Raw genomic sequence first — 10,917 nt, 5'->3', positions numbered from 1 at the left:
AGTCCTGGTTTAGTCCTGGTTTAGTCCTGGTTTAGACCTGGTTTAGTCCTGGTTTAGTCCTGGTTTAGTCCTGGTTTAGTCCTGGTTTAGACCTGGTTTAGTCCTGGTTTAGTCCTGGTTTAGTCCTGGTTTGGACCTGGTTTGGACCTGGTTTAGTCCTGGTTTAGACCTGGTTTGGACCTGGTTTAGTCCTGGTTTAGTCCTGGTTTAGTCCTGGTTTAGTCCTGGTTTAGTCCTGGTTTAGTCCTGGTTTGGACCTGGTTTGGACCTGGTTTAGTCCTGGTTTAGTCCTGGTTTAGTCCTGGTTTAGTCCTGGTTTAGACCTGGTTTAGACCTTGTTTAGTCCTGGTTTAGTCCTGGTTTAGTCCTGGTTTAGTCCTGGTTTAGTCCTGGTTTGGACCTGGTTTGGACCTGGTTTAGTCCTGGTTTAGACCTGGTTTGGACCTGGTTTAGTCCTGGTTTAGTCCTGGTTTAGTCCTGGTTTAGTCCTGGTTTAGTCCTGGTTTAGTCCTGGTTTAGACCTGGTTTAGACCTTGTTTAGTCCTGGTTTAGTCCTGGTTTAGTCCTGGTTTAGTCCTGGTTTAGTCCTGGTTTGGACCTGGTTTGGACCTGGTTTAGTCCTGGTTTAGACCTGGTTTGGACCTGGTTTAGTCCTGGTTTAGACCTGGTTTAGTCCTGGTTTAGTCCTGGTTTAGTCCTGGTTTAATCCTGGTTTAGACCTGGTTTAGTCCTGGTTTAGTCCTGGTTTAGTCCTGGTTTAGTCCTGGTTTAGTCCTGGTTTAGTCCTGGTTTAGTCCTGGTTTAGTCCTGGTCTAGTCCTGGTTTAGTCCTGGTTTAGTCCTGGTTTAGTCCTGGTTTAGTCCTGGTTTAGACCTGGTTTAGTCCTGGTTTAGTCCTGGTTTAGACCTGGTTTAGTCCTGGTTTAGACCTGGTTTGGACCTGGTTTGGACCTGGTTTAGTCCTGGTTTAGACCTGGTTTAGGGTCTGGGTTCTAACCCTAATATTCCTGGCCTGGTTTTGTTTTGCAGATGTTTGTGGAGCTGAAGGAGCTCAGGTAACAGGTAACACAGATGCCCTCCCTCCCTGTGTGGCTTTAACACTGGACCTCGTCTGTGTTTGATTGACAGCTGTGATGAGTGTCCTCTGTGGACACCTCAGACTCAGTGGAGCCACAACCTGGACCAGGACCAGACCCAGGACCTGCTCCAGACCCTGTCTGCAGGTGAGTCCTGGTTTAGACCTGCTTTAGACCTGGTTTAGTCCTCGTTTAGTCCTGGTGTAGTCCTCGTTTAGACCTGGTTTACGGACAAGAACAAAAGGGGGGACCAAGCACAGCCCTGTCTCACTCCTCATGTGACCATCGTAAAGAGCCTCAATATTCTTTTTATATTAAATCATCCATTTTAAATGTGTTATTCCATCTTTGTTTAGTTGTGTTTGTGTAAAGATGGTCTTATGTCGTCTTGTGTGTGTCTCATTGTGTGTAAAGATGGTCTTATGTCCTCTTGTGTGTGTCTCATTGTGTGTAAAGATGGTCTTATGTCCTCTTGTGTGTGTCTCATTGTGTGTAAAGATGGTCTTATGTCGTCTTGTGTGTGTCTCATTGTGTGTAACGATGGTCTTATGTTGTCTTGTGTGTGTCTCATTGTGTGTAAAGATGGTCTTATGTCGTCTTGTGTGTGTCTCATTGTGTGTAAAGATGGTCTTATGTCGTCTTGTGTGTGTCTCATTGTGTGTAAAGATGGTCTTATGTCGTCTTGTGTGTGTCTCATTGTGTGTAACGATGGTCTTATGTCGTCTTGTGTGTGTCTCATTGTGTGTAACGATGGTCTTATGTCGTCTTGTGTGTGTCTCATTGTGTGTAACGATGGTCTTATGTCGTCTTGTGTGTGTCTCATTGTGTGTAAAGATGGTCTTATGTCGTCTTGTGTGTGTCTCATTGTGTGTAACGATGGTCTTATGTCCTCTTGTGTGTGTCTCATTGTGTGTAAAGATGGTCTTATGTCCTCTTGTGTGTGTCTCATTGTGTGTAAAGATGGTCTTATGTCCTCTTGTGTGTGTCTCATTGTGTGTAAAGATGGTCTTATGTCCTCTTGTGTGTGTCTCATTGTGTGTAAAGATGGTCTTATGTCCTCTTGTGTGTGTCTCATTGTGTGTAACGATGGTCTTATGTCGTCTTGTGTGTGTCTCATTGTGTGTAACGATGGTCTTATGTCGTCTTGTGTGTGTCTCATTGTGTGTAACGATGGTCTTATGTCGTCTTGTGTGTGTCTCATTGTGTGTAACGATGGTCTTATGTCGTCTTGTGTGTGTCTCATTGTGTGTAACGATGGTCTTATGTCGTCTTGTGTGTGTCTCATTGTGTGTAAAGATGGTCTTATGTCCCACAGACTGATCCGAAAGAGATCAGAGGGAAACAAAGCCTCCAGTAAAGTCCAGGTTTCATTTAAATAAAGATGTGTTGATCTGGTCCGGTCAGCGGCGAAACGCCGTGACGAGATTCCTGGCGCTACAAATAGGCAAAGACCAGGTTCAGCAGGAGCCGAGAACCAGAGCCCAGTACAACAACAACCCCGCCTCTGTGTGGGTGTGGAGTGGCCCCGCCTCTGTGTGGAGTGGCCCCGCCTCTGTGTGGAGTGGCCCCGCCTCTGTGTGGAGTGGCCCCGCCTCTGTGTGGAGTGGCCCCGCCTCTGTGTGGGTGTGGAGTGGCCCCGCCTCTGTGTGGAGTTGCCCCGCCTCTGTGTGGAGTGGCCCCGCCTCTGTGTGGAGTGGCCCCGCCTCTGTGTGGGTGTGGAGTGGCCCCGCCTCTCTGTGGAGTGGCCCCGCCTCTGTGTGGGTGTGGAGTGGCCCCGCCTCTGTGTGGAGTGGGCTCCGGCTCTCATCAATTACAAGCCCAGAACCCCTCACGCTGCAGAAGACCACAAACTGGCTCTGCACCTCCTGCTGATTTGATGTTACCTCCCCACCCCACCTCCCCCACTGTGGTCACCTCCCCCACTGTGGTCACCTCCCCCACTGTGGTCACCTCCCCCACTGTGGTCACCTCCCCCACTGTGGTCACCTCCCCCACCTCCAAGGAGGAGATGGGGCGGGCCTCTCTCAGTTCAGGAAATCCAACCCTGGAAAAGCTGCTGGACCAGACGGTGTCACTCCCTCCACTTTAAGACACTGTGCAGGCGAGCTGACTCCTGTCTTCACTGGCACTGTAACACCTCCTGGAGTCATTTGAGCGCCAGGTCCAGCAGGGGGGAGGTGATGGACTTGACCACCTCCCTGCTGGACCTGGCGCTGGACCGGCACCTCCTCCATCACCTCCTCTGTCACCTCCTCTATCACCTCCGTCAACTCCTCCGTCACCTCCTCCGTCACCTCCTCCGTCACCTCCTCTGTCACCTCCTCCATCACCTCCTCCGTCACCTCCTCTGTCACCTCCTCCATCACCTCCTCCGTCACCTCCTCTATCACCTCCGTCAACTCCTCCGTCACCTCCTCCGTCACCTCCTCCGTCACCTCCTCTGTCACCTCCTCCATCACCTCCTCCGTCACCTCCTCCAGCACCTCCTCCATCCGTTGTTTTATATGGTGTAAACCACATAAAACAACATAAACCAGGTCTTCCTACAGAAGAGGAGGAGATCCTACAGAAGATGAGATCCTACAGAAGATGAGATCCTACAGAAGAGGAGATCCTACAGATGAGGAGATCCTACAGAAGAGGAGATCCTACAGAAGATGAGATCCTACAGAAGATGAGATCCTACAGAAGAGGAGATCCTACAGAAGAGGAGGAGATCCTACAGAAGAGGAGGAGATCCTACAGAAGAGGAGGAGATCCTACAGAAGAGGAGATCCTAGAGAAGAGGAGGAGATCCTACAGAAGAGGAAGAGATCCTAGAGAAGAGGAGGAGATCCTACAGAAGAGGAGGAGATCCTACAGAAGAGGAGATCCTACAGAAGAGGAGGAGGTACTATAGAAGAGGAGGTCCTACAGAAGAGGAGGAGATCCTACAGAAGAGGAGGAGGTCCTACAGAAGAGGAGGAGATCCTACAGAAGAGGAGGTCCTACAGAAGAGGAGGTCCTACAGAAGAGGAGGTCCTAGAGAAGAAGAGGAGGTCCTACAGAAGAGAAGGAGATCCTACAGAAGAGGAGATCCTAGAGAAGAGGAGGAGATCCTACAGAAGAGGAGGAGATCCTACAGAAGAGGAGGAGATCCTACAGAAGAGGAGGAGATCCTACAGAAGAGGAGATCCTAGAGAAGAGGAGGAGATCCTACAGAAGAGGAAGAGATCCTAGAGAAGAGGAGGAGATCCTACAGAAGAGGAGGAGATCCTACAGAAGAGGAGATCCTACAGAAGAGGAGGAGGTACTATAGAAGAGGAGGTCCTACAGAAGAGGAGGAGATCCTACAGAAGAGGAGGAGATCCTACAGAAGAGGAGGAGATCCTACAGAAGATGAGATCCTACAGAGGAGGAGATCCTACAGAAGAGGAGATCCTACAGAAGAGGAGATCCTACAGAAGATGAGATCCTACAGAAGAGGAGATCCTAGAGAAGAGGAGGAGATCCTACAGAAGAGGAGGAGATCCTACAGAAGAGGAGATCCTACAGAAGAGGAGGAGGTACTATAGAAGAGGAGGTCCTACAGAAGAGGAGGAGATCCTACAGAAGAGGAGGAGGTCCTACAGAAGAGGAGGAGATCCTACAGAAGAGGAGGTCCTACAGAAGAGGAGGTCCTACAGAAGAGGAGGTCCTAGAGAAGAAGAGGAGGTCCTACAGAAGAGGAGGTCCTACAGAAGAGAAGGAGATCCTACAGAAGAGGAGATCCTACAGAAGATGAGATCCTACAGAAGAGGAGATCCTACAGAAGAGGAGGAGATCCTACAGAAGAGGAGATCCTAGAGAAGAGGAGGAGATCCTACAGAAGAGGAAGAGATCCTAGAGAAGAGGAGGAGATCCTACAGAAGAGGAGGAGATCCTACAGAAGAGGAGATCCTAGAGAAGAGGAGGAGATCCTACAGAAGAGGAAGAGATCCTAGAGAAGAGGAGGAGATCCTACAGAAGAGGAGGAGATCCTACAGAAGAGGAGGAGATCCTACAGAAGAGGAGGAGATCCTACAGAAGAGGAGATCCTAGAGAAGAGGAGGAGATCCTACAGAAGAGGAAGAGATCCTAGAGAAGAGGAGGAGATCCTACAGAAGAGGAGGAGATCCTACAGAAGAGGAGGAGATCCTACAGAAGAGGAGATCCTAGAGAAGAGGAGGAGATCCTACAGAAGAGGAAGAGATCCTAGAGAAGAGGAGGAGATCCTACAGAAGAGGAGGAGATCCTACAGAAGAGGAGGAGGTCCTACAGAAGAGGAGGAGATCCTACAGAAGAGGAGGTCCTACAGAAGAGGAGGAGATCCTACAGAAGAGGAGGTCCTAGAGAAGAAGAGGAGGTCCTACAGAAGAGGAGGTCCTAGAGAAGAAGAGGAGGTCCTACAGAAGAGGAGGTCCTACAAAAGAGGAGGTCCTACAGAAGAAGAGGTCCTACAGAAGAAGAGGTCCTACAGAAGAGGAGGAGATCCTACAGAAGAGGAGGTCCTACAGAAGAAGAGGTCCTACAGAAGAGGAGGTCCTACAGAAGAAGAGGTCCTACAGAAGAGGAGGTCCTACAGAAGAGGAGGTCCTACAGAAGAAGAGGAGATCCTACAGAAGAAGAGGTCCTACAGAAGAGGAAGTCCTACAGAAGAGGAGGTCCTACAGAAGAGGAGGTCCTACAAAAGAGGAGGTCCTACAGAAGAGGAGGTCCTACAGAAGAGAAGATCCTACAAAAGAGGAGGTCCTACAGAAGAGGAGGTCCTACAGAAGAGGAGGTCCTACAGAAGAAGAGGTCCTACAGAGGAGGAGGTCCTACAGAAGAGGAGGTCCTACAGAACAGGAGGTCCTACAGAGGAGGAGGTCCTACAGAACAGGAGATCCTACAGAAGAAGAGGAGGTCCTACAGAAGAGGAAGTCCTACAGAAGAGGAGGTCCTACAGAAGAAGAGGAGGTCCTACAGAAGAGGAGGTCCTACAGAAGAGGAGGTCCTACAGAAGAAGAGGAGGTCCTACAGAAGAAGAGGAGGTCCTACAGAAGAGGAGGTCCTAGAGAAGAAGAGGAGGTCCTACAGAAGAGGAGGTCCTACAGAAGAGGAGGTCCTACAGAAGAAGAGGAGGTCCTACAGAAGAGGAGGTCCTACAGAAGAAGAGGAGGTCCTACAGAAGAAGAGGAGGTCCTACAGAAGAAGAGGAGGTCCTACAGAAGAGGAGGAGGTCCTACAGAAGAGGAGGTCCTACAGAAGAGGAGGTCCTACAGAAGAAGAGGAGGTCCTACAGAAGAAGAGGAGGTCCTACAGAAGAGGAGGTCCTACAGAAGAGGAGGTCCTACAGAAGAAGAGGAGGTCCTACAGAAGAAGAGGAGGTCCTACAGAAGAAGAGGAGGTCCTACAGAAGAAGATGAGGTCCTACAGAAGAGGAGGAGGTCCTACAGAAGAGGAGGTCCTACAGAAGAAGAGGAGGTCCTACAGAAGAAGAGGAGGTCCTACAGAAGAGGAGGTCCTACAGAAGAAGAGGAGGTCCTACAGAAGAAGAGGAGGTCCTACAGAAGAGGAGATCCTAGAGAAGAGGAGGAGATCCTACAGAAGAGGAGGAGATCCTACAGAAGAGGAGGAGATCCTACAGAGGAGGAGGTACTATAGAAGAGGAGGTCCTACAGAAGAGGAGGAGATCCTACAGAAGAGGAGGAGATCCTACAGAAGAGGAGGAGATCCTACAGAAGATGAGATCCTACAGAAGAGGAGATCCTACAGAAGAGGAGATCCTACAGAAGAGGAGATCCTACAGAAGATGAGATCCTACAGAAGAGGAGATCCTACAGAAGATGAGATCCTACAGAAGAGGAGATCCTACAGAAGAGGAGATCCTACAGAAGAGGAGGAGATCCTACAGAAGAGGAGGAGATCCTACAGAAGAGGAGATCCTACAGAAGAGGAGGAGGTACTATAGAAGAGGAGGTCCTACAGAAGAGGAGGAGATCCTACAGAAGAGGAGGAGGTCCTACAGAAGAGGAGGTCCTACAGAAGAGGAGGTCCTACAGAAGAGGAGGTCCTAGAGAAGAAGAGGAGGTCCTACAGAAGAGGAGGTCCTACAGAAGAGAAGGAGATCCTACAAAAGAGGAGATCCTACAGAAGATGAGATCCTACAGAAGAGGAGATCCTACAGAAGAGGAGGAGATCCTACAGAAGAGGAGATCCTAGAGAAGAGGAGGAGATCCTACAGAAGAGGAAGAGATCCTAGAGAAGAGGAGGAGATCCTACAGAAGAGGAGGAGATCCTACAGAAGAGGAGATCCTAGAGAAGAGGAGGAGATCCTACAGAAGAGGAAGAGATCCTAGAGAAGAGGAGGAGATCCTACAGAAGAGGAGGAGATCCTACAGAAGAGGAGGAGATCCTACAGAAGAGGAGGAGATCCTACAGAAGAGGAGATCCTAGAGAAGAGGAGGAGATCCTACAGAAGAGGAAGAGATCCTAGAGAAGAGGAGGAGATCCTACAGAAGAGGAGGAGATCCTACAGAAGAGGAGGAGGTCCTACAGAAGAGGAGGAGATCCTACAGAAGAGGAGGTCCTACAGAAGAGGAGGAGATCCTACAGAAGAGGAGGTCCTAGAGAAGAAGAGGAGGTCCTACAGAAGAGGAGGTCCTAGAGAAGAAGAGGAGGTCCTACAGAAGAGGAGGTCCTACAAAAGAGGAGGTCCTACAGAAGAAGAGGTCCTACAGAATAAGAGGTCCTACAGAAGAGGAGGAGATCCTACAGAAGAGGAGGTCCTACAGAAGAAGAGGTCCTACAGAAGAGGAGGTCCTACAGAAGAGGAGATCCTACAGAAGAAGAGGAGATCCTACAGAAGAAGAGGAGATCCTACAGAAGAGGAGGTCCTACAGAAGAGGAGGTCCTACAAAAGAGGAGGTCCTACAGAAGAGGAGGTCCTACAGAAGAGAAGATCCTACAAAAGAGGAGGTCCTACAGAAGAGGAGGTCCTACAGAAGAGGAGGTCCTACAGAAGAAGAGGTCCTACAGAGGAGGAGGTCCTACAGAAGAGGAGGTCCTACAGAACAGGAGGTCCTACAGAGGAGGAGGTCCTACAGAACAGGAGATCCTACAGAAGAAGAGGAGGTCCTACAGAAGAGGAGGTCCTACAGAAGAGGAGGTCCTACAGAAGAAGAGGAGGTCCTACAGAAGAGGAGGTCCTACAGAAGAGGAGGTCCTACAGAAGAAGAGGAGGTCCTACAGAAGAAGAGGAGGTCCTACAGAAGAGGAGGTCCTAGAGAAGAAGAGGAGGTCCTACAGAAGAGGAGGTCCTACAGAAGAGGAGGTCCTACAGAAGAAGAGGAGGTCCTACAGAAGAGGAGGTCCTACAGAAGAAGAGGAGGTCCTACAGAAGAAGAGGAGGTCCTACAGAAGAAGAGGAGGTCCTACAGAAGAGGAGGAGGTCCTACAGAAGAGGAGGTCCTACAGAAGAGGAGGTCCTACAGAAGAAGAGGAGGTCCTACAGAAGAAGAGGAGGTCCTACAGAAGAGGAGGTCCTACAGAAGAGGAGGTCCTACAGAAGAAGAGGAGGTCCTACAGAAGAAGAGGAGGTCCTACAGAAGAGGAGGAGGTCCTACAGAAGAGGAGGTCCTACAGAAGAAGAGGAGGTCCTACAGAAGAAGAGGAGGTCCTACAGAAGAGGAGGAGGTCCTACAGAAGAGGAGGAGGTCCTACAGAAGAGGAGGTCCTACAGAAGAGGAGGTCCTACAGAAGAGGAGGAGGTCCTACAGAAGAGGAGGTCCTACAGAAGAAGAGGAGGTCCTACAGAAGAAGAGGAGGTCCTACAGAAGAGGAGGTCCTACAGAAGAAGAGGAGGTCCTACAGAAGAAGAGGAGGTCCTACAGAAGAGGAGGTCCTACAGAAGAGGAGGAGGTCCTACAGAAGAAGAGGAGGTCCTACAGAAGAGGAGGAGGTCCTACAGAAGAAGAGGAGGTCCTACAGAAGAAGAGGAGGTCCTACAGAAGAGGAGGTCCTACAGAAGAGGAGGTCCTACAGAAGAAGAGGAGGTCCTACAGAAGAAGAGGAGGTCCTACAGAAGAAGAGGAGGTCCTACAGAAGAAGAGGAGGTCCTACAGAAGAGGAGGTCCTACAGAAGAAGAGGTCCTACAGAAGAAGAGGAGATCCTACAGAAGAGGAGGAGGTCCTACAGAAGAGGAGGTCCTACAGAAGAGGAGGTCCTACAGAAGAAGAGGAGATCCTACAGAAGAGGAGGAGGTCCTACAGAAGAGGAGGTCCCACAGAAGAGGAGGTCCTACAGAAGAAGAGGAGGTCCTACAGAAGAGGAGGTCCTACAGAAGAAGAGGAGGTCCTACAGAAGAGGAGGTCCTACAGAAGAGGTCCTACAGAAGAGGAAGAGGTCCTACAGAAGCAGGATACTTCAGATGTTCCATAAATACATTTACATCTTCCACTCATGATTAAACCAACAGTTTTGTAAAGAACAGGTTTTTTTCTTTTCAAAACTCTTTTTGTTCAGAATCACTTTTGTTTTTCAGCTCTGGTTCTGGATCTCAGGCCCAGGACTTGGACCGGACTCATGGAGACTCTGGTGGACCAACTGGAGACGTCAGACCTGATCCAGCCCCAAGACCGAGACCAAGTCCTGAGGCTCCTGCTACTGCCACACAGGTTTAGTCCTGGTTTAGTCCTGGTTTAGTCCTGGTTTAGTCCTGGTTTAGTCCTGGTTTAGCCCTGGTTTAGCCCTGGTTTAGTCCTGGTTTAGTCCTGGTTTAGTCCTGGTGTTTTGTGTTTACAGTGATGAAGACTTTGGTGAAGTGAATGGAAATCGAGGTGGAAAGGTGAGAACTGGACCCGGTCTGGCTGTAGAAACGTCAACAAAGATCTGACCAAGACTTTCTTTCAGAAACACCAGGACTCACAGCCCGAGGCGGCTCTGATTCTCTCTGGTGAGAGTGTGTTCTATTGTTCTACTGTTCTAACAAATCAAATCAAATCAAATCAATTTATTTTTGTAAGGCCCAAAATCACAACAACAGTTGCCTCTGAGGGCCACAGGGAGAAATGAATCAACAATGTCTGTGGTGGCGAGGGAGTCAGACAATGTCTGTGGTGGCGAGGGACGATGTCCCAGGGTCCTCTGTCCTTAGACCCTCCCTCTGTCCTTAGACTCTCCTTCAGCAGGAAAAACTACAAAAAAAACCTCTTTGGGAAAAAAGCGTAGAAACCTGGAGGAGTTCCAGTGAAGGAGAGATCCCACTCTCACAGACGTGAGGGAGACTGGAGCTGGAGCCACTCTTCAGGCAGAAGAGGGACCGTCCACACAGGGCAGGGACCACTTCACCAGGGGAGGGGCATCTGGGTCCACAGGTCCTCAGGAGTGAGAGAAAGAAAAGAAGGCGGTGAACAATTTGCAAGTGGAATCAAAAAATAAATATTGTTTGATAGCATAAGTAGTCAGAAGAAGAAGAGGATAGTGCTCAAGCTGTCATACTTCCCCCAGCATAGTTACTCCTAGGGCAGCGTAGCTGAAGCTGTGGGTTTATGTTTCTGTTCCTAACTACTCTGACCATAAGCGTTTTCGAAGAGGAACGTTTTAAGCCTGGACTTAAATGAAGAGACTGTGTCAGCATATTTAACATGGGTCGGGAGCTGATTCCATAACACAGGAGCTCTACCTCCTACAGTACTTTTAGAGACTCTTGGCACCACCAGAAGGCTCTACCTCCTACAGTACTTTTAGAGACTCTTGGCACCACCAGAAGGCCGGCATTCTGAGAGTGAAGAGCTCTGTTTGGATGAGATGGTTCTATAGCATCTTTGAGGTGGGAGGGGCCATGTCATTTATGGCTTTGTAG

At 49.6% G+C, this 10,917-nt stretch overlaps 1 long non-coding RNA gene across 1 annotated transcript; it reads left to right on the top strand.

The window, feature by feature from the left end:
- The first annotated feature begins 1,130 nt into the window (after positions 1–1,130).
- Positions 1,131–9,903, top strand: LOC140376954 (uncharacterized). Its single transcript, XR_011930069.1, has 3 exons — positions 1,131–1,222; positions 9,598–9,730; positions 9,858–9,903. It is a non-coding gene; the product is annotated as an uncharacterized lncRNA (long non-coding RNA).
- Positions 9,904–10,917: the final 1,014 nt, after the last annotated feature.

Source organism: Eucyclogobius newberryi, unplaced genomic scaffold, assembly GCF_026437365.1.
Source record: "Eucyclogobius newberryi isolate DKJ021-1_F unplaced genomic scaffold, fEucNew1.0.hap1 SCAF_39, whole genome shotgun sequence".
NCBI lineage: Eukaryota > Metazoa > Chordata > Actinopteri > Gobiiformes > Gobiidae > Eucyclogobius > Eucyclogobius newberryi.
The sequence above is the reverse complement of the archived record's forward strand: the minus strand, read 5'-3'. Positions and strand labels throughout refer to the sequence as shown.